General features: G+C 35.8%; 1 long non-coding RNA gene across 1 annotated transcript in view; it reads right to left on the bottom strand.

Annotated features, from left to right (window-relative positions):
- Positions 1–5,761, bottom strand: part of LOC141275779 (uncharacterized) — a 106,118-nt gene extending 100,357 nt beyond the window's left edge. The window contains exon 1 of the long non-coding RNA XR_012324071.1: positions 5,663–5,761. This is a non-coding gene — a long non-coding RNA (uncharacterized lncRNA). The remainder of the gene's footprint in view (positions 1–5,662) is intronic.
- Positions 5,762–22,780: the final 17,019 nt, after the last annotated feature.

Below are 22,780 nucleotides of genomic sequence, written 5' to 3'. Positions count from 1 at the left end.
GTTCTACCTATCAACGTACTCACAATAGTCAGCCCAGCAACAACAGAGGGGCCCATGCAGCCCACCTTTGGAGCACCCCTTGAGCATATAGCTCTGTGACCAGAGGGGAGAGTGTTGCTGGGGCACACAGGATGTCTCCTACATAAGGCCACTTCTCCAAAACAAGAAATGTAACTGACCTGCCTAATATGTAGAAATAAAAACAGATATCCGGAGAATGAGATGACAGAAGAATATTTTCAAAAGGAAGGGACAAGATAAAATGTCAGAAGAAGAACTAACTGAAGTGGAGATAAGAAATCTCTCCAAAAAAGAATCCAAGTTAATGACCATAAAGATGCTCAATGAGCTCAGGAGAAAAATGGATGAACACAGAAGTTTAACAAAGAGAAAATATAAAACAGAACCAAATAGAGCTGAAAACTACAATAACTAAAATAAAAAATACACTAGAAAGAATCAGCAGTAGATTAGATGATACAGAAGAATGGATCAGCAAACTAGAATATAGAGTAGTGGAAATCACCCAAGCAGAAGGCTGAAATCATATCAAGTATCTTTTCAGACCACAACAGTATGAGACCAGAAATCAACTACAAGGGAAAAAAAAAAGAAAGACAGACAAAACAAACCAAATAAACAAACAAAAAACATGCAAAAAGCATAAACATGTGGAGGCTAAACAATATGCTACTAAACAACCAATGAATCACTGAAAAAATCAAAGAGGAAACAAAAAAATACTTGGAGACAAATGAAAATGGAAACACAATGATTCCAAATCTATGGGACACAACAAAAGCAATTTTGAGAGGTTAGTGTATAGAGATACAAGCCTACCTCAGGAAACAAGAAAAAAATCTTAAATGACCTAACTTTACAACTGATGGAACTAGAAATAGAAGAATAAACAAAACCAAAAATTAGTAGAAGGAAAGAAATAATAACGATCAGAACAGAAATAAATGAAATAGAGACTAAGAAAAACAGTAGAAGACATCAATGAAACTAAGAGCTGGTTTTTTGAAAAAATAAGCAAAATTGATAAACCTTTAGCAGACTCATCAAGAACAAAGGAGAAAGGGCCCAAAGAAATAAAATCAGAAATGAAATACAAAGGATTATAAGAGAGTACTACAATTATATGTCAATAAAATGAACAACCTAGAAGAAATGGATAGATTCCTAGAAACATTCAATCTCCCAAGACTGAATCGGGAAGAAATAGAAAATATAAACAGACCAATTAACAATAATGAAATTGAATCACTAATTTTAAAAACTCCCAACAAACAAAAGTCCAGGACCAGATACCATCACAGGTAAATTCTACCAAAAACGTAAAGAAGAGTTAACATGCAGCCTTCTGAAACTATTCCAAAAATATGAAGAGGAAGGAATGCTTGTGAACTCATTCTATAAGGCCAGCCTCACCCTTATCACCAAACCAGACAAAGACACCACAAAAAAAGAAATTTACAGGCCATCACTGATGAATACAGATGCAAAATCCTCAAAAAAAATTAGGGAACCAAATTGAATAGTACATTAAGAAGATCATACACCATGAACAAGTGGGATTTATCCCAGGGATTCAAGGATGGTTCAGTATTTGAAAATCAGTCAATGTGATACATCCCATTAACAAATTGAAGAATAAAAACCTTATGATGATCTCAAAGGTGCAGAAAAAGCTTCTGACAAAATTCAACATCCATTAATGATAAAACTCTCAACAAAGTGGCTATAGAGGGAACACATCTCAATATAATAAAAGACATATATGAAAGCTTTTCTTCTAAGATCAGGAAAAAGACAAGGATGCCCATCTTCACCACTTTTATTCAACATAGTATGAGACATCCTAGCCACAGCAATCAGACAGACTAAAAAAAAAAAGCAAAGAAAAAGCATTCAAATTGGAAAGAAAGAAGTAAAACTGTCATTATTTGCCAATGACATGATACTACATATAAAAAAGCTAAAAATGCTACCAGAAAGTTATTAGAAGTAAGACATGAATTCAATAAAGTTGTAGGACACAAAATTGATACCCAGAAATAAGTTGCATTCCTATACACTAATAATGAATTATCAGAAAGAGAAATTAAGAAAAGAATCTCGTTTACAACTGCAACAAAAATAATAAATCTAAGAAGATAAACCTGTACTCAGAAAACTATAAGACACCGATGAAATAAATTGAAGATGACACAAATGGAAAGACGTACCCTGTTCATGGATTAGAACAATTAATATTGTTAAAATGACCATACTACTGAAGGTAATCTACAGATTCAATGCAATTCCTATCAAAATACAATGGAATTTTTCACAGAACTAAAACAAATAATTCTAAAATCTGTATGGAAACACAAAATAGCTCAAAAACCAAAACATTCTTGAGAAAGAAAAACAAAGCTGGAGGTAGGTATCATGTTCTTTGATTTCAAACTATACTATGAAGCTACAGTAATCAAAGCAGTATGGTGCTAGCACACAGACACACAAATCAATGGGACAGAAAAGAGAGCCCAGAAATAAAACCACCCTCATATGGTCAATTAATCTATGACATAGGAGGCAAGTATATTATCATGGGGAAAAGACAGCCTCTTTAATAAATGGAGTTGGGAAGACTGGACAGTTACATAAAAAAGCATCATACTGGACTAGTTTCTCACACCATATACAAAAATAAACTCAAAATGGATTGAAGAGTTAAATGTAAGACCTGAAACCATAAAAGTTCTAGAAAAAATCATAGTAAGTTCTTTACATTGGCCTTCACAACATTTTTTTTTTATCCTCAGGCAAGCAAAACAAAAGCAAAAATAAACAAATGAGAATAAATCAAACTAAAAAGCTTTTGCACAGAAGAAAAAAAACTATCTACAAAATGAAAAGGCTGTCTACTGAATGGGACAAGATATTTGCAAATGATATACCAGATAAGGAGTAAAATATCTGAAATATACAAACAAATCGTTCAGACAAACGAAAAACAAACAACCTGATTAAAAAACGGGCAGAGGATATTTTTCCAAAGAAGACATACAGATAGCCAACAGGAACATGAAAAGATGCTCAACATCACTAACCAGCAAGTAAATGCAAATCAAACCAAAATGAGCTATCACCTCAGACCTATTTGATAAAAGCCTCAGAATGGCTATTATCAAAAAGACAACAAATAATAAGTGTTGTCTTGGTTGTAGAGAAGAGGGAACTCTCATGTACTGTTGGTGGGAATGTAAATTGGTGCAGCCACTATGGAAAACAGTGTGGAGATTCCTAAAAAAAATTAAAAATAGAACTGTCATATAATCTGCTAATTCCACTCCTAGGTATTTACCTGAAGAAAACAAGAACATTAATTAGAAAAGATATATGCACCCCTATGTCCATTGCAGCATTATTAACAATAGCCAAGATATGGAAGCTACTCAACTGCCCATCAACAGACAAATGGGTAAAGATGTGGTATATATACATATATATATATATATATATATATAAAATATCTATATGTGTGTATATACACACACACACACACACAGTGGGATATTACCCATAAAAAAGAATGAAATTTTGACAATTATGATGATATGGATGGAGGGTATTATACTAAGTGAAATAAGTCAGACAAAGACAAATCCGTATGATTTCATTTACATGTGAGAAGTGAAAAACTAAACAAAGGAACAAACATAACAGAAACAGACTCATAGATACTCATAGAATTGGTGGTTGCCAGAGGGTGAGTGAGGGAGTGAATGAAATAGGTGAGGGGGATTAAGAGGTAGAAGCTTCCAGTTACAAAATAAGTGAGTCATAGGCATGAAATGTACAGCATGCGGAATACAGTCAATAATATTGTAACATATTTGTATGGTGCAAATGGTTACTAGAGTTATGGTAGTGATCACTTTGTAATGTGTAGAAATATCAAATCACTATGTGGCACACCTAGAACGAATATAGTGTTGAAGGTCAATTATACTTCAATTAAAATAATTTTATCTACCCTAAGCTATAGTAAAATCTACTTCCCTAATTAATTATTGTGTAAATGTTTTGTATTTTTCCAATACCTATCTATCTATCCAATGACATTGAAGTTCATTTCCCAAAGCCCAAACTGTCAATATTTTACATATATATGTATATTTAGATGTGTGTGTAAATTATATGAATATATATATTTAATTAAAGCAAAGTAAGTTTTTCATAATTCTAATTTTTGTTTTTTACTCCCAAACAAATTTAAGCATAAGGGGTGGGCAGGATTTTTTTTTTCTTTTTTGGCTGTTGTTCATTGCTGCCTCTCCAGTGCTCAGACCTATCCCTTACACATAAAGTCTCAGCCAGAATATTTTTATAATGTATAAATAAAATATTACCCATAAAGATAATCCTATATCTGCCAATGTAGGTGAGCAAATAAAAACATTCCTGCCTGAGAAATGCACATTGCTCATTTATACCCCTCTACCCTATGAAATTGATTTTTGCTGTGGGATGTTTAAAGTGAGTTAAAATCCATGCACGTCCCTTTATTTAATTGTGGGCCAGGAGAACTCTCAGCTTTTGCTGCAAATTAGCCAGCAACAGGAGCAATTCATCCAGATGCTGAAATGAGCACCCTGGGGAGCTGGTGGATATCTCGGATGTGGAGTGTGAGGTGGGTCCATAAGAGAGGAGGCCTGGCAGATGAACTACATCCAAGTGAAAATGCAGGAGAAAGAAGCTATACTTGAAAACCCTGGGCTTCCCAGAGAACCTGGTGATCCAGAACCACTTTCCTTGCGAACGAAACTGGAGAACTTGGCTGCAATTTTCTCCTGACCCAGAACTTTGATGAGGAATGAAACTGGGAGGGCAGGCACCCACAGCCCCCACCTTACGCCCACTCCACAAGAATTTATGGATATACATATCTATAAAGATGTACCTATTTTACTTTATTTACTTAGGCATTAGAAAAAATTTAAAAACTTTAAAACAAAACACCCAAACTTCCCACCCTCTTAAAGTGGCCCCATTCCCACCCTGGCCTGAGAGGACCCAGGCCAGATGGCTGTCCCCCACCGCCTGTCCCAGCCCAGCAGCCTGGCAGGACTGGAGGGTGACAGATGGGCCCCTCTTGGCCCCTGTCCCAGCTTCCTGCAGCCAGATGGAGAGCTGGGTGCTTGTTTTCTGCTCCCCCCACCCAAATCCCTGAGACTTCCCCACCCCTTTTCCAGGGTGAGGGGAAGCTAGCACCAAACTTTGGTCCTCCATTGGAGTGACTCAAATCTTTCCATCTCGGGTGAGCACTCGGAAACCCGACACCCCCTCCACAGACTGGCCATGACCTCCAGGCTGCATCCCTTTGCTGCGGAGGGAGATGTCTGGTTTGTCCTGCCTGGGGAAGAGGCAAGATCAGAGCCGCTTTGGAGCTCAAGGCCACCTCCTACCCCAGAATAGAACCATGTCTCTGATAAAGGTTTTGAAGTGAAATAAAGTTTTAAAAGCTAAAAAATAAAAATAAATAAAAGGTGAAGGAGCTAGTTCCCTCATGTCTAGGTGTTGCAAGATGAGGTGGGTTAGACAGAAAGGCTAATTCCCTGAGGCTGCTCTTCAGGGGAAAGGCTCAAGGAACAGGCAGCGACAATCTCACCTCGCAGCTGCTAGTAGGAACAACTGGCCCCAACTATGAGCAATGGACCGGCTCGTGGTTGCTGCGGCCTTGGCCCTTGGCGGCCGACTTGATCCGCACCGGAAGCCTCTGGGGTACTTCTGGCTTCTAAAAGTCTCGCGATTTCCAGGCCGCGCATGCGCAGTTCGGTCCGGCGCCAGCGTCCAGCGCGAGCGTCATGCGCGAGCGTCCTGCGCCAGCCTCGCGGGCTTCTTCCGTGCGCGGCATGAAAGCGACAGCGTTTCTCTCGCACCGGACTGGGCCTCTGCGGCGAGGAGGTGCTGCACGGTGAGTCTGAATATGAGATTTTGGGGGGAGAAGGGGAGGAAGTCCTCCTAGAGGATTGGTGTTTGCGAGATAGGAGGGGATCCCGGCACCAAGGGCACCCAGGTGTTTTCTCATCCCAGGAGTTCCCTCCTGATATCCCGTGAGCTTCTTTTGGGAGGAGTGGTTGGGGTGCCGCCGTTGAAGCTCAGCACATCCGAACCTGTCCTTTTCCTGTCCCTTCAACAGGACCTGCCCTTACTTCCCACAAGCTTACCCTGTGGGCTCCAACTGTGCCCTATTTGACTCCTTGGGAAACTCCACATTCCACCCATCCAGCCCAGGCCCCAGGTGTTAGCCCAGAAGGTTAATTCAAACTAGAGAAAATGACATCCTTTAATTTTTTTTCCCCTGATGTCTGGAAATAAACGAGTCAGAATTGCAAAGCCTTTTAGATTTTCATAGATCAAAGGTTCATTCTGACTCTTAGTTAAAAGGAAGATGGTAGATTGGAGAAAGAAAACAAGAAGGTTAGTGAAGAAGGAAAGCAAAGGAAAGGGAGCACGAGGCAAAAAAAAAAAATTGGTTTCTTCTACTTTGTCCTATAACCTGCAGACTAGGTTTAGTGATTTTATGGTATGACATGAAGTAGGGAAGAGCAAATATTGCATTTTCCTCCATCAGATACAGCTGTGCTGAGGCAAACAAGTGTTTGCTTATCCAGCCGTGACTATGTCTTACAAACAAATTTACCAGTTTAGAAATACTGGAAGTTTCTGCAGATGCATTGACTTATTAAGCAGCAACTCCCAGAAATATTCTTTCAAACTTTTGAAAATAAATTGCTCTAGTAGATTATAGTATATTATCATGTCCTAGGAACTCTAGGAAGGAAGAACCATAAATGGAAGCCAGGAGACCCCCATCAAGCAGTATATAGGATATTAAGACTCAGGAACACACATGCAGCAAACCCATTTTCACCAAATTAACCAAGGAAATTGACCTTTACTGCTTTACTGGAGGGCCAGGGGCCCTGGTGTTGACAACACATTAGAACTAATAGAACGTAGCTATTATGTGGAATGGGTCTTGAGTCAGTTCATTTTTCTGTTAAGTAAAATAGTGATGACAGGGTGTTAGGGGCCCATGGGCTAAGCCACAGGTATGTGAATTACACATGTATCCTGATATACTGAAAATACTGTATTGTTTTATCTCCCAAGATTTTTTTAACATCTGTTTAGTGTGAGTCATTTCCTGTGCCCTGGGTGAAAATTCAAGCAAATATATGGCTTTGTTGGTCATAAAAATGTGTCGTTCAGTTATCTTACTGTGGCAAGCAACTTAATTTACTGATGGCCGCCAGCTGTAGCCTTTTTGGATCTAACACTGGATCCCATGGACTGCTAATAGTCAATGGTTATACACAGCAGGTGTATGAGAAAGGGATATTTATGCAAGATATTGAAGTCCTCTAATGGGCAACTTTGACTCAAAGATTCCCCGTCTGACTGGAGAAAACTTTCTTAGAGATGTTCTGCTGTCTGAGATGCTTTCCACCCAGTCTCCTTCAGGGAGACAGGCATAAGGCCTGCTTTCAAGTCTGAAGGCTCTCTCAACCTTCTCTGTCTCCCAGTACTTTTTCTTCATAGGGATTTGCCCAAATATATATCTATCATCTTCTTTAAGTACCCAAACTAACATAATGACTTTTCCAAAAATTATAAGCATAATCTCAGTTAAGGAATTGGAATTTTGAGTACAAATTATTAGTCCAAACTCTGAACTTGTTTTAATGGCAAACCTCCTCTTAACTAGCTCAAGCCTGCTGTCAATAGAAGCCTTTATTGGAATAAGGGCTAAGGCTTGAACTTTGTCTCTTTCTCCCCTTTCTGCTTCCCTTCCTCCCTCCTTCTCCCAGTCTCCAATCTCATTAGTCAGTTACTATCCAGGGGATGTGGAAAAAGAAATGGAAGAGAATAGGAAAGGAACAGGAAAGGATTTTACACTGGCAGCTAGCTTCTCACTCTCTGGGACTGAGGATGCTTGAAGCTAATCTTGTGAAGGAGGTCTTTTCTGATGACAAAGGTTCTACAATTCCTTTGACTTAGGCAGAGGCAATTTATACCAGTCTTTAGGAATCTTGCATCACCCCAGTTCTTTTCTGCTGGAATTCCTTCATCCTTTGATAGATACACACTGTAGTAATGCGATTTATAATTAGAAATATGTATCTGGTCTTCATCCTCATTTCTGACACAGCTCCTAAAACCATTGGTTTCCTAAGAGATAAGAGTAACAAAAGTGTCTTGATATTCACAACAAACCCTTTTCAACTACACCTGAGTTCATGTTAATGAGGAGACTTTTGGAAAACACCTGAGGATGGTAAAGGGCATCCAAAGGAAGGGGGCTGGTTGCCAGGGGAACCAACCATGTGATTAGGGGGTTGGAACTTTCAGTTCACCCCCTGCCCTCTGGGGACGGGGGAAGGACTGCAGTTTGAATCAGTCACTAAGGGTCAATGATTTAATGAATCATGCCTATGTAATAAAGTCCCCATAAAAACTAAAAGGGTGGGGTTCAGAGACTTTCTGGGTTGGTGAACACGAGGGGACGCTGGGGGAATGGTGCTACCAGAGAGCATGGAAGCTTTTCCCACATAACTTGTGCTCCTTCCCACATGCCTTGCCCTGTGCATGTCTTGCATCTGGCTGTTCTTGAGTTATATCCTTTTATAATAAACCAGTGATCTAGTGAGTAAAATGTTTCTCTGAGTTCTGTGAGTCGCTCTGCAAATTAATCGAACCTAAGGAGGAAGTGGTGGGAACCTCCAGTCTGTACACACACTGTTTCTTTCTTGCCAGAAATATATAAAACAGTTTATAGGAAATCCTGGCATATACCTTGTGTTGATGAATACCGGGAATGCAGGCCTACCCTCATGCAGCCATCTCTGCCAGGCTGGTACAGCTCACTTGAGCTTGATGATAGCCTGAGACAGGGCCAGATTCTCTTTGTCTTCCTCTTCAGAGGGCTCCAGGGACATCACTTCATCACCCTTCTGGGGATAAGTGGACTCTACCTCTGAAGTGCTTACAGATTGCAAGAGCTCTTATCCAAGAGTTCTCATCAATAAATCTTTCTCCTACATCTCCGTATTTTCTACCTGCATTACACTCAGGGTTCTAATAGTTGTGAAAATAGTTTTGAAATAATTCCTTTGAAAATTTCCAAGAGATGGTTTTTCCTCTCATCTTCAAATTTATCATTCATTGTGTTCATAGTTCTTTATATACATTTACAATAAATACATCATTACATTACTTGTATATGATTAAAACGCACTTGGAGTTTAAGGATAAGCAGCAGATTGGAGACATGGTATTTGGAGTTTCTTACTTCTCTCATGTTCACAGAAAATTGCTAAAAGTACTTAGGAGTATTTTGCTGGGTAACTAGGCTTTAGAAATAAAATGCAGGGTGACAGGTAAATACCAGAGTCAAGTAGAGTTTTTTAGATATAATTGCATTATTCCCTTTGCAATGAATATTTTACCCATGCTAATCATAATTAAAATTACATGTAATAATTTGGGAGCTTTATAAGTAGAGTATTTGGGGGTTGTGTCCCAATAGAGATTGGGTATTAATTAAGAGGAAAGACAAAATGAGGGGAAAATAAGATTAAGTTGATTTAAAGGAAAGGATAGTTAAATAAGAGGGTGAGGATTATTGCAGATTGTTAATCATGATAACATCGAATTCCTGTATCTTGGAATAATACTTTCGTTTTTGAATAAAAGTGATATAATATTCAAGATTTTTAATTCTCTCTTTTCATATGATACTGTCATTTAAGATTGGTAAATTTTATGCTATATGAGTATATATTAGCCTGCAGAATTCTGAAATACAGAATCTTCATCATTTCTGTATCAGTTGTTTTGTATTAGAGAAAAAATTTAAATATAATATTGTTATGCAGTATTTCCCACGTTACATTTATATGTAAAAGTTGTGGTGTGAACATGTGTGGGAACCTTCAAATTATTGCCTGTAAATTCTGTGTGATTTTTAAAGGTACATTTTCTAGAACCACTATATGCATAGTCATATATGTGTGGCATAGTGAACTCAACACAAGATTATTCTTTGAAAATATTTCAATTTTTTGTAATTGCTCTTGAGAGACTAGACAGATATCTCTCCAGTATGCAGCTCATGCTACTTAACCTGATCTTTTCATCTACTAAAATTAAACTCAGTTTTTGATAGTTTTCATGTTTCAACTGTAGCAGATTATCTACTTAGTAATGTTTAATCTTAATGATTTTTCTCTAAAATATGCATCTTTTACATTAATTGTACAAATTCTTACTGAACGTTTATGTTCTTACTCTGGGTAAACAAGCGTCAATATAATAACTCTTTTCTTAAAGAACTTTTGTCTAATCAGTAAAAGAAATTGTCTAATGCATCACTAATCATAGTAAAGTACGATAAATATTATACTAGGGATAGGCCCCAACTCTTGGCAAAGCACTTGGGAGCAGTGCGGAATCTCCATTATTGTTATTCATGAACAACGTATGTGAGAAAGAGTACACAATAATAGGTGTTGACCAATCTGAGGACAGTTTCCCCTCAGATATGTTACCTGTAAATAACAATTCAGTTTTGTTCCATAGATACATATGTTGATTTGTGAGCTTACTTAAAGATATATGCCCTTAAATAAACTCATAAAGAAAAATTATTTGATCCATCATGTACATTCAGCAGAATGAAAATAGTGTGATATGGTTTCAATAAGTTTATTGTTAAAGTGCCTCAACACATAAAGAGGCACTATTAAGTAGGGTGTAAGTGTTCAGGCTCTGGAGACATATTCTATGACTTCGAATCCTATCTCTATAACTTACTAGCTTTGTGACTTTAGAAAATTATATTTCTGTCTTTCTGGTTATTTTTATATGAAATGGAGAAGATATTAGGCTAAACCATATGAGATTGTTATATTTGGCTGTTTTCTTTTATAGTTTATTTAGGTGTAACTGATTTATAACAAACTACACACATTTAAAGTATGCAATTTGATGAGTTTTCATAAATACATATATACCTAAGAAACCATTGCCATAATTCATATGTAAACATAGTAGTCACTCCAAAAAATTTTCTTGTACCCCCTTTTTTTTTTTTTGTGGTACACGGGCCTCTCACTGTTTTGGCCTCTCCCGTTGCGGAGCGCAGGCTCAGCGGCCATGGCCCATGGGCCTAGCTGCTCCGCGGCATGTGGGATCTTCCCGGACCGGGGCATGAACCCGTGTCCCCTGCATCGGCAGGCGGACTCCCAACCACTGCGCCACCAGGGAAGCCCTTATACCCCTTTTAAATTCATTTTTCCCTACCTCTTTCTCCTGGAAAGCACTGATTTGCTCTCTAGCTCTCTGGATACTTTGCCTTTTCTAGATTTTTTTTAATGAGTGGGATCATTGCTATATGTACCTTTTTGGTTTGACTTCTTTCATTTAGCATAATTATTTTGAGACTCATTCATGGTTTTGCAGGTATCAAAAGTAGTTGCTGGCTAGTATTTCCTTGTATGGGTATTCCACAATTTGTTTATTCGTTCATCTGTTGGTGGACATTTCAGTTGTTTTCTGTTTTAGGTGATTGTATATATTAGGTGTTTAGGTGATTTATATATTTGCTGTAAACATTTGCATACAGAAAACAGTAGAGAAAAACAATGAAGCAAATAGTTTCTTTGAAATGACCAATAAGCTTAGGAAAGAAAGAGAAAAGATATAAATCTTCAATATCAGGAATGACAGAGGTGACATTGCACATCCTACATACACAATGAGAATAATAAGAGAATGTTATTAACATCCATCAAGAAGTCTGGTTAATTAAATAAAATGGAAAAATTCCTTGAAAGACAAAAATTACCAAAGCTCACTCAAGAAGAAATAGATATACTGACTGGTCCTATATCTATTAAAGAAATTGATTTCATAGCAAAAAAATTGCATAAAAATAACTACCCCTAGATTGCTGCCTGGATGATTATACCAAATATTTAAGAAATAATAACAATTCTATGTAGATACTTCTAGAAAATTGAAAAGGGAAGAATACTCCAAATGTATTTTATGAGACTGGTGTTACTCTGATAACTGATTCAGATGAAGACATTACCAAAAAACACAAACAAACCCAAAACTATGAAAGAACAAAATCTACGAACCTAGACACAGAAGTCCTTAACACAAAGTTAGCATATCAAATCTAGTAATATATTAAAGGATTAATACATCATAACCAAGTAGGGATTATTCTGTTAACACAAAAATCAATGTAATTCACTATATTCACAGATTAAAGAAGAAAAGCCATATAATTGCCTTGGTAGGAACATTAAAAAAATTTGGCAAAATTCGATCTCCTTTTATGAGAAAAACTCTCAACATAATGAAGGGTAGCTATGTAAAACCCACAGCTAACAGCATAATTAATAGTCCAAGACTGAATGTCTTCTATCTGACATGGAGGATGAAGCATGGTTGTCCACTCTAACCACTTCTATTCAACATTGCACTGAAGGTCTTAGACAGTGCAATATGTAAAAAAATGAAATAAAAGAAATACAAATGGAAAAGGACGAAGTAAAAAAATTATTTGCAGGCAATCTGATTTTCTAAATATTAAAGAATCTATAGAAAAGTTACTATTTGACATGCTTAGACTCCCCAAAGAGCAATTCTCTTTGTTTTATCCTAATAATAATAGAATCTACTTCAAAGGTTATAATGATTGATGTGTTTGAATACATTAATATACATATGGCATTTATCATAGAGTCTGTTCCAGAGGAGGTAATCTGCAACTGTTAGCTAATGCTTTTTGCCATGCATATTATCAGCAAAACTTGAAAATGACAATACAGTGCAATTGAAAATTGAAAAAGAGAAAGAATTAATGAGCAGAAAAATAAATATGAGGACTGAAATATTGTGTCAGGTTAAATGTTAGTTTAAAAAAATTACCTCTGAGTGATAAATAAAAACTGGCTCTGAGTTTCCCAGCAATTGATACTAAAAAGTAAATATGCATTATCATCACATGTTTATCAATATCCATACCATTTAAAAACATTTTTTAGAACAGATAAAGACATTAATGAGAGGCACGATTGTTTGTTTTTTTTCTTTTTTGTGGTACGTGGTCCTCTCACTGTTGTGGCCTCTCCCTTGGCGGAGCACAGGCTCCGGACGCGGAGGCCCAGCGGCCGTGGCTCACGGGCCCAGCCGCTCCGCGGCATGTGGGATCCTCCCGGACCGGGGCACGAACCCGTGTCCCCTGCATCGGCAGGCAGACTCTCAACCACTGCTCCACCAGGAAAGCCCCGATTGTTTTTTTTTTTACTGTGACTAAATAGAATATTTTAGGGCTCTCTTATTAAGGACACAGTACAACTTAGTGACCACAACCCAAGCAAACTTTTATAATAAATAAAATGACAGGTTTTTAAGTATATAAGGTTTATGTATATATTTTTCTTTTTACAAAGACAATCTTTGTACATTGAGTAATAATGTCTACTGAGCAATAATGTGGAGTAATGTCAGTAATTAAAATTCAGATAATGCTACATATCAGGCACTATTATATAATTTACATATATTAATTCACTTATTTACAACCATATTATGAGGTAGTTACTATTATTGTCTCTTTTAAAAATGAAGAAACTGATGCACAGAGAGGTTGAGTGATTTGCGTAAGGTCACACAGTTTTTTAAGTGGCAGAGAGAGAATTCAAAGGCCACTACTTATCTGTACTATATTGCCTCAACTTTTCTTCTTTGTCATAATTTAGTAGTGCAACAGTTTTTTTTTTTGTTTTTTTAATTGTTGTTGTGATTGTATGTCTCTAATACTCTTAAGTAGATTCATTTACTTGTCCCGGTCATTCAGAATGGATGACTTTGCTTCTCTGAAATTCCTATCTTAAATCCACGATTAATCTGATGATATGAAGGCAAGATAGTGTAATGTTAAGCACACAAGATCTTGAGCTAGACTTTCTAATGTTTGTTTTCACTCAACTACATACTAATTCAGTAACACTAGATGAGACATACAACCTTTCAAAACTTTTTTCCTTTGCAGTAGTTGAAATAGCAATAATAGCAATATCACAAGATTTATACATATCACGAAACAAGATAATTAGATAATTGTTAGTTGAGTTGGGCAGACGGGAGGGGGTTACTGCTTAACTTTGTCACGGGTAAGTAAATAGGAAAAACCATAAAAAATAATTTCTACTCTCTTCCTTGCATTATTATTTCCCCTAGAATTAAGTAGCCATTTTTGCATCTTTGTTTAGGGTGAGAAATAAATTATTTTAAAATATGAATATTCAGTTTTTCAGTTATTTTCTCTACCAAATGATTACTAAAATATTTGCAGTAGGGCATTTTTATGTAAGATTATCCACTTTATCAATGCATTCTAATTCCTGTTCACTGGAAATAAAAGCCATAACAGTCACTCATGAAGAGCACTTTTACCCATTACAGGGAAGACACCTCAAGTAGAACAATTGTTGTTACAAATAAATAACATGAGATATGGCGTATAAAATTGTACATGTAAAGAACTTAAAACTGTGTCTGGCATATGCTAAGTGTTATGCAAGGAATAATTTGTAGTAGTAGCAGACAGAGAAGGAGCAGTAGCAATAGTGGTAGTTGTCCCATTAGACTGTAGGGGATGTTAAAGATAAGAACAACTGATTTACCCTTGGGTGTATAGCATCTAGTAGCTCCTTAAAAAGGAATAAATGGATAACTCATAATTAGTGAGTGGACAAGAAATATTGAAGCACATAAAAATAGTAGACTACATTCTTCTGTACCTTCTTCTGTGGAATAATTAAATTTGAAGAAATATGGTCAGGTTTAGTGTTTACCTAATCTTCAAGAATATGATCATTTTTGTCCCAAAGAAATGGCAGCAGTATATCCAAGTCCATATATGCCAAGAAAGGTCAGGGAAAATACAAAAGAGCTCAATATTGTCTTGTTAAAAAGTTCAGAACTGGGAATAGCTATGAATGTTTAAAAAATTACAGGAGAAACAGATTCTGATTTATTCTATGATATCGGGACTTGAGAAAGGTAAGAAAATGGTCATTGTTTATTTTAAGTAAAGATTCATATCTATTTTCCTTTTGAATTTTATTTTACAAATGGTCCTTCATATTTTTCTATGAAACTACTGTTGTATGACTATTATTTATCTAAAGTTACCATTGATATGTGACTAATTTAGAATATATAGTTGTTTCATTTTATATTCTTTTGGACTCTGTATAGTAAAAAATATACTAAACATTTTTTCCTTTGAGGTCTTCGATATATTATTCATAGGATAAAATGCATTTTACTAATATGCTTTTCAAATACTCTGGGTAGTAAAACATTTACTAATAAATTATAAAGAACAGATCGAAATAGTCCTTCTGAGATACAGTTGAGGTTTACTCTAAGAAAGTACTTCATCTACTGTTGTTTGTGTAATACAACGACACAATAATCAGATATTAGATGAAATTTAACCTAAAACCTCTCAATGGTTTCTTTTGTAAAACTCATGCCCAAATAATCTTGTAAAATTCTTGTAAATATGGAACAAAATATGGAAGGCCACTGTCAATGACTAAAAGTTCACAGAGGTAGTTATTTGTTATATTGCTGAGATAATCATAATTGGCACCTAGTGTTCTTTGGAGAAAACCTCTTTAAGGATCAAAACATGGTCAGGTAATTGACTTTGTACAAGGAAAAAATCAATGAATAACTGTCTCTTAATATTTACAGATGGATTTTTAAAAAATGATTGTTAGTGGAAGTTACAAATTCTATAACAATAATCTGTGTACTAGTTTACTAGTTTTTTAATAGGTACATTGAAAGAGGCCAAAACAGACACAGTGAAGAGCTGAACAAGTTTAAGTGCTTATTATTCTGTAAATCACAGGAAGTTTTTTGTTTTTTGTTTTTGCTGGAAACTAATTTGGGTAAAAAGATAGTATCATATAAAAATCATACAGTTTTAGAAAGTTAATCAATATTTTGTGGAGTCACTGAAGATAAGGCATTGAGGAAGGCAGATTCAAGGATATGGAGACATATATCCTTAAAATAGTGTGTGCTTCCGTGACCTAAATATGGTCCTTTTAAATATAATAAAAATAAAAGTTCAGCAACAACAAAAAACGATTATCCATTACTTGCTAGCAGTTGTGTCAGATATTTATATATGCATTGTTTTACTTAATCCTTATGAATTTCATTCATTAGTTACTGTTTTTGAATTAGAAACCATTTGAATATTTGATGAAGTAAAAGAAGCTGGGGCTTTGAAAAGAGAGGAAAAATAGCACTTGAAGAGATTAGGGAGGTAAATGATTGAAAGGACTTTGACATTTACCCTAAGTGTCAGAGGAAGCCTTTGGAATATATTGAGGAGTGATATCATCTGGTTTATGTTTTGACAAGACTACTTTGGCTTTTGTGCTAAGAATAGATTGAAGCATTGAAACCTTCTAATTAATTAATCCAGGTTAGAAATAATGGTGGCTTGCACCAGGCAAATAGCAGTGGACATGGTAAGAGACTGGATGTTTTAATTTTTCCAAAACAAAGGCAAAAGGGTGTGTTCAAACAGCACATGTAAGCTGTAAGAGAAAGACTGGAGTTGAACATGTTGCTAAGGTTTTCACTTGGAGATGGAGTTTTTATTAACTGAGAAGGAAAAAGTTGTGCAAAAGGCAGGTTTAAGGATGAACAAGAACAGTAGTTCAGTTTAGGGCATGTTGAGTTTCTGTCAAGTAGGAAATTGGGTAAGTTTGGAAATATCTAGTAGGTAATTGGATAGATTAATCTGCTCAGAACTCAGAGGAGAATTCTGACTGGAGATATAAATTTGAAATATGCCAAAATATACATAAACATAGCATGTAAATAAAAGCATATGACTGAGCTCATCAAGTAAGTGGTTATAAATGTAAAAGAGAATTCAAGAGGCAGAACCCTGGGGAACTGCAATGTTAACGAAATAAAGAGAACTTATCAAAGGAGCCTGTGGGGAAGGCATTGAAGTAGGAGGATAATCAAGAGAGAAATGAAATGAACTGATAGGCATGTGAAGAAAATGTTTCACAGAGAAGATAGTGATAAACTATTCATAGTTACTTAAATGGAATGCTAAATTTTATGCTTATCTTTTTCCAAAAATGTTCTCAAATAATTAAATATCTCTTCAGAGAGTCAAAGGCAATATACAGGCTTTGGGTAATGGTAGACCACATAATTTCGGCCAACCATTCACTTGAAAGAGTATGTGACAGACATGTTTGAGGGCAAAGATACCTGACAATTTAGTGGAGAAATATAGAGCAGATCTGGACAGGATGAAATTCCAATGACATGAGACTAGCAGTTGATGCCCCTTTGCCCTGTTTTCTAAATGTTTTTTTTTTTTTTTTTTTTTTTTTGAGGAGAATGAGTAGGTTAAGAAGCTGAGCTAAAGTTTTAACATTGTTGTTGGGCTATTGTGTCAAGAACACAAGAGGGAACTCTGATGAACCCATTTGCTCAAATAATCTCAATTCCTAAAATTGGGTTAAGTAATTGCAGACTGAATGTGCCCCAAACACAGGGCAGAGGCAAAGATAAGTTCCTCAAAGATTAATATGTTGTACTGCAAATTATTTCTACAATTTTCATGGATGTGTGGTACACAATAAAAAATAACCAGCCAGAAGAGAAGAAAGAGCAACATGACCAAAAGCAATGAAAGTTACAGAAAATAAAAATAGATTCATAGAAGCTCTAGATAAGAGTCATCAGACTTAGATATAAAATAACTATGTTTTTTATTTTAGAAATATAAAAAAATTAAGCATATGGCAGAGAACTAGGAACTTTCACAGCTGAAATGCATAGTAATCAAAATTAAAAGTTCAGTGGATGGATTTAATACCCTGTTACCCACAATCAAAGAGATAATGATGAACAGGAAGAGAGAGAAAGAGGGAGGGAGAGAGTAGTTGCAAGAGAAAGTCTATACCTAAAGAATATAGAAGACACAGGGAACTCTACTTAATGCACTGTGGTGACCTGAATGGGAAAGAAAACCAAAAAGGAAGGGTATATGTATATGTATAGCTGATTCATTTTGCTATACAGTAGAAACTAACACAACATTGTAAAACAACTATATGCCAATAAAAATTAATTTAAAAATATAAAGAATATAGAAGAAAAGCACATTCTACCCAAAGAAAGTAGAAAGAATGAGATAAGAGAAGAAACAAATTAATGAAGAAATAAAATACAATGATGAGTAAAAATAAAACCCTCAAGTTTTTTTTTGGAAGTTCTAGTAAAATTGATAAATCTCTGACAAGTTTCCTCAGGAAAACAAGAGAAAGAACAACTAACTTATATCAGAAATAAATGTACCATCTAAAAGAATTAGGGAAAAGAAAAAAGAACAAAGTCCAAGTCAGAAGAAAGGAAATAATAAAGATCAGAGAGTAAATAAATAAAATAGAAACCACACACACAAAAAAAGTGGAAAAGATTAATGAAACCAAAAGCTAGTTTTTTGAAAAGAGAAACAAATAGGTAAGCCTTAACCAGACTCATCAAGAAGAAAATAGAGTACCCAAATATACAAAGTAAGAAATGAAAGAGGAGAAATAACAAAGGATACCACAGAGATAAAAATAATCATAAGAGAATACTACATTTATATGGCAACAAATTAGATAACCTAGAAGAAATGGGTAAATTTCTAGAACTATGCAATTTTTCAAGTCTGAATCAGGAAGAAATAGGGTCTGAACAGACTGGTCATCAGTAATGAAATTGAATTTTTAATAAAAAATCTCCCAGCAAACAGAAGTCTAGGACTGGGCAACTTCACAGGGGGAATTCTACCAAACATATAAAAAAGAGCTAATACCTATCCTTCTCAAACTATTCCAAAACATTGAAGAGGAGGGAACACTCCCAAATTCATTCTACCAGGTCATCATTACCCTGTTATCAAAACCAGACAAAGACACTACCTCAAAAATAGTCTTTTTTATTTAAAGTCAACTGATTGTAAATGTTAACCATATCTACAAAATACCTTCACAGGAACACTGAGATTAGTGTTTGATTAAATTTCTGGGACAATAGTCTAATCAAATTGACACTTAAAAGTAGCTGTTGCATGGGCTTCCCTGGTGGCGCAGTGGTTGAGAGTCCGCCTGCTGATGCAGGGGACACGGGTTCGTGCCCCAGTCCGGGAAGATCCCACATGCCACGGAGCGGCTGCGCCCGTGAGCCATGGCCACTGAGCCTGCGCATCCGGAGCCTGTGCTCCGCAACGGGAGAGGACACAACAGTGAGAGGCCTGCGTACCGCAAAAAAAAAAAAAAGTAGTCATTGCAGTAGAGCAATTCATAAAGTAGGTATTATTCCCATTTACACATGCGAAAACTGAGAATCACTGGTTTTATATAAGATCTTTATTTTCACTAAACTTGTTTGTGGCTAAGATTTTCATTCTAGGAGTCTGTCAAATTCAAAGTTTTAACCAGTGTATTATAAAACCAAGAACAGAAAAATATTTTAAGAACTGTATTTGAAACAAATCAGTATTTCTTCCGATTTACATTTGTCTCCCTTTTCCCACATGTGTGAGAGATTGAATAACAAATAGCTGGACACAGTCAGAATTCCACTATGAAGAACTTACTCTTCTGGTCATAAAGCAGGTAGAGGAAATGATTTTGGATGAAAATATAAAGGTTGTCTTAAACATTCTAAGTCCAACAATCCTGCATTTCCTTTGGTAATTGAAATCACTGGTTTAGTATTATTAATGTTTCTTTCCTTTAAAGTATGAAATATACATTTTTTGATTAATTCTTGATATTTAGTGCCAGTTGCATTTTAAGCTGCCAATTGCATTTTAAGCTGCTAAAGGTCATCTGAGACATAATGAGATGACAAAAAGGTGTTTTGCTTTATAAAAAGGATTGAAGAGCATATTTTTCATATTCTTTTTCACAAAGTAAACACCTTCTGGTTTATTTCAGCTTTTCAAACAAAATATTGCATATCATATTGTAGGTAGTAAGGTCAGTCATGGCATGCTTCTGCAAAGTGTTTTATTCTTAGCATCAAAGAGGAAACTATTTAAAGGTCATGCTTGTCAACTTCATTCGTATTCAAGTTGTCTAAATTATAAACATTCCCCCTTAAAAGCTTTAATATTCACTGAACTGCTGAATTATGTTATTTTCCTGAGTCTGTCAAATTTATATTACTTCCCTCATGAATTTTTTTCCCCAGTTCATCATTGGCATTCCTTCTCAAACGTGAATTAAAAATAAAAAGTAAAAATAATATACCTATTTTAAATTCTTTAAATGGCCAGGTGTATTAAGCTTTGTGTTATTTGAAAGGGTGATTAAATTTCTCTTGACAATATTATGAAACAGAGTTTAGTTTATGAAACAATGATGTGGGTAAAGTAAATTTTTAATGTTACATAAAAAGCCAATAATATTTTCAGTCTTCTTCTAAAAATATATTATTAAACAAATGTTATTTTTCTGTATTACTTACTATAATATAAATATTATATTGCATGGGTGAGGTGGAAGATTAGGGAAAAAGTCAGATTTCATCCAGGAGCATCATTTCCTCCTGATCTATCTTCAGTATTAGAAAACAGAAATGTTAAACGTAAAAGGATAGGAAAACTGTAAAAATAATAAAGCCAATTTAGTAATACCAACATCCTACAAGTAGAGTTTCATGCAAAAAATCATTGCTGAAGTTAAAGAGGGACATTTCATAATATTAAAGCATAAGTTAAACTTCCATATTTAATAACACTGAGTTTATATGCATTGACATGGTTTAAAATATATAAGGCAAAACTGACAGAAATAAAAGGAGAAATAGATAAATTCAGAATCATATTTGGAAGTTTTTTTTAAAAAAAAAAATTGTCCGTGGCACACAGCCACACAGCATGTGGGATCTTAGCTCCCCAACCAGGGATAGAACCCGATCCCCCTGCAGTGGAAGTGCAGAATCTTAACCACTGGACAGCCAGGGAACTCCCATATTTGGAAGCTTAAAGGAAACTTAGTAACTGATAGTCCATGTAGACACCCCACCCCCAAAAAAACCCCAAAACAAAGACTAATTGAACAACATGAAAAAGAAACTTGAACAAAATGATGTATATAAAGCACATCAACTAACACCTCCACAATGAAAGATATTTTCAAATGCATTTGAAACACTTACCAAAATGTATCATGTACTGGTCAGTAAAAGCAAGGCTCCACAAATTTCAAAAACCAGACTAAAATTAGAAAAAAATATTCTTTGACAACGGTGGGATTAAGATAGAATTAAATAATAAAAAATCCATTAAGCAAGCAAGCAGTATACTTCTAAATAACCCATAGGTTAAAGGAAAAATAAAACAAAATTTGCAAGTATTCCAAACTGAGAAGTGGAAATATGAAAAAATATGAAAAATAAAGATTGTGAGGGAGCTTTCTTTTTTCTTAATAATCTAGGAAAAAGACATTAAACATAAATACAAGTAGAAGGAAAGAAATAATTGAGAGAAAATCAGAAATAAAAATTTAAATGTATACAAAGAGAAAATCAAACTAAAGCTTAAATTCTTTGAAAATCAAATAAAATTGTTAGTCCTCTAGGACATCTTATGAATAAAAGAAAGGAATACAAATTGCCAATTCTGGGAATAAAAAATGTGATTACCACTATGGATTTTTTAATATTAAAAATAATATATTATGTACAGCTTGCACAAGTCTAAGAAAATAAATTTAAACATTTGGATGAATGAGCATATTTCTTGAGAAATATAACTTGACAAATGCAGAAAAGAGTAAAAACTGTGTGGTCCTCTAATTATTAAAGAAATTTAAAATGTAAATAAAAACTTTTCTAGAAAGAAAAGTATGTTCAGTGGTAAATTATTTGAAATACTTAAGTAATAATATCATCAATTTTAAATGAGATCTCCCAGAGAGTCAAAGCAAGGTTACAAAGGACCTCTTTCTAGAAGTTGCAGCTGGGTGGGGACGCGGATATGGAAGAGCGTGCATTCCCCAACCCCTTCCGGGAGGGACTACGAGGCCGCTGCGGCCATGCCAGCCGAGGAGGAGCCGCCATGTGCTTGTCCCCTCCGCGCCTGCCTGCCCCCCTCACTCCCGGCGAGTTCGGCTTCCCCTTCCACAGCAAAAGGAAGATACTGAAACCGCCACCAGGTGGAAGAAGTTAACTACATGATGACCAGACTGTGGCCATGACGTAAGCTGCCACAATTCTGAGAACTGGCCTCAAAGAAATGGGAACAAACCGACCCTGGAACTGAAAACTAAGTGTACTTAAAACAGTCAAGACGATGTTGATCAGACCACCACATGACCAATTTCAGGATGACTGTCAGAGCTGACTGTGCTGTTTCTACACGTAGCCCCCAGCTTCACTTATACACCCCTGAAACCCGCCTTTTAAAAGCTCTTAGCCACTGGTCATCCGTGTGTGTGTGTGTCAGTGTCAGCCTTTGGACATCAGTACCCCCCACCTTCCTCCTGGTTTGCCAGCCTCCAAAATAAAGCAAACTTTCATTTCCACCAAAAACAAACAAACAAAGGACCTCTTTCTAATTCACTTTATGAAGTCAGTAAACGGTCCTGAA

Source organism: Tursiops truncatus, chromosome 11 (genome assembly GCF_011762595.2).
Source record: "Tursiops truncatus isolate mTurTru1 chromosome 11, mTurTru1.mat.Y, whole genome shotgun sequence".
Classification (NCBI taxonomy): domain Eukaryota; kingdom Metazoa; phylum Chordata; class Mammalia; order Artiodactyla; family Delphinidae; genus Tursiops; species Tursiops truncatus.
The sequence above is the reverse complement of the archived record's forward strand: the minus strand, read 5'-3'. Positions and strand labels throughout refer to the sequence as shown.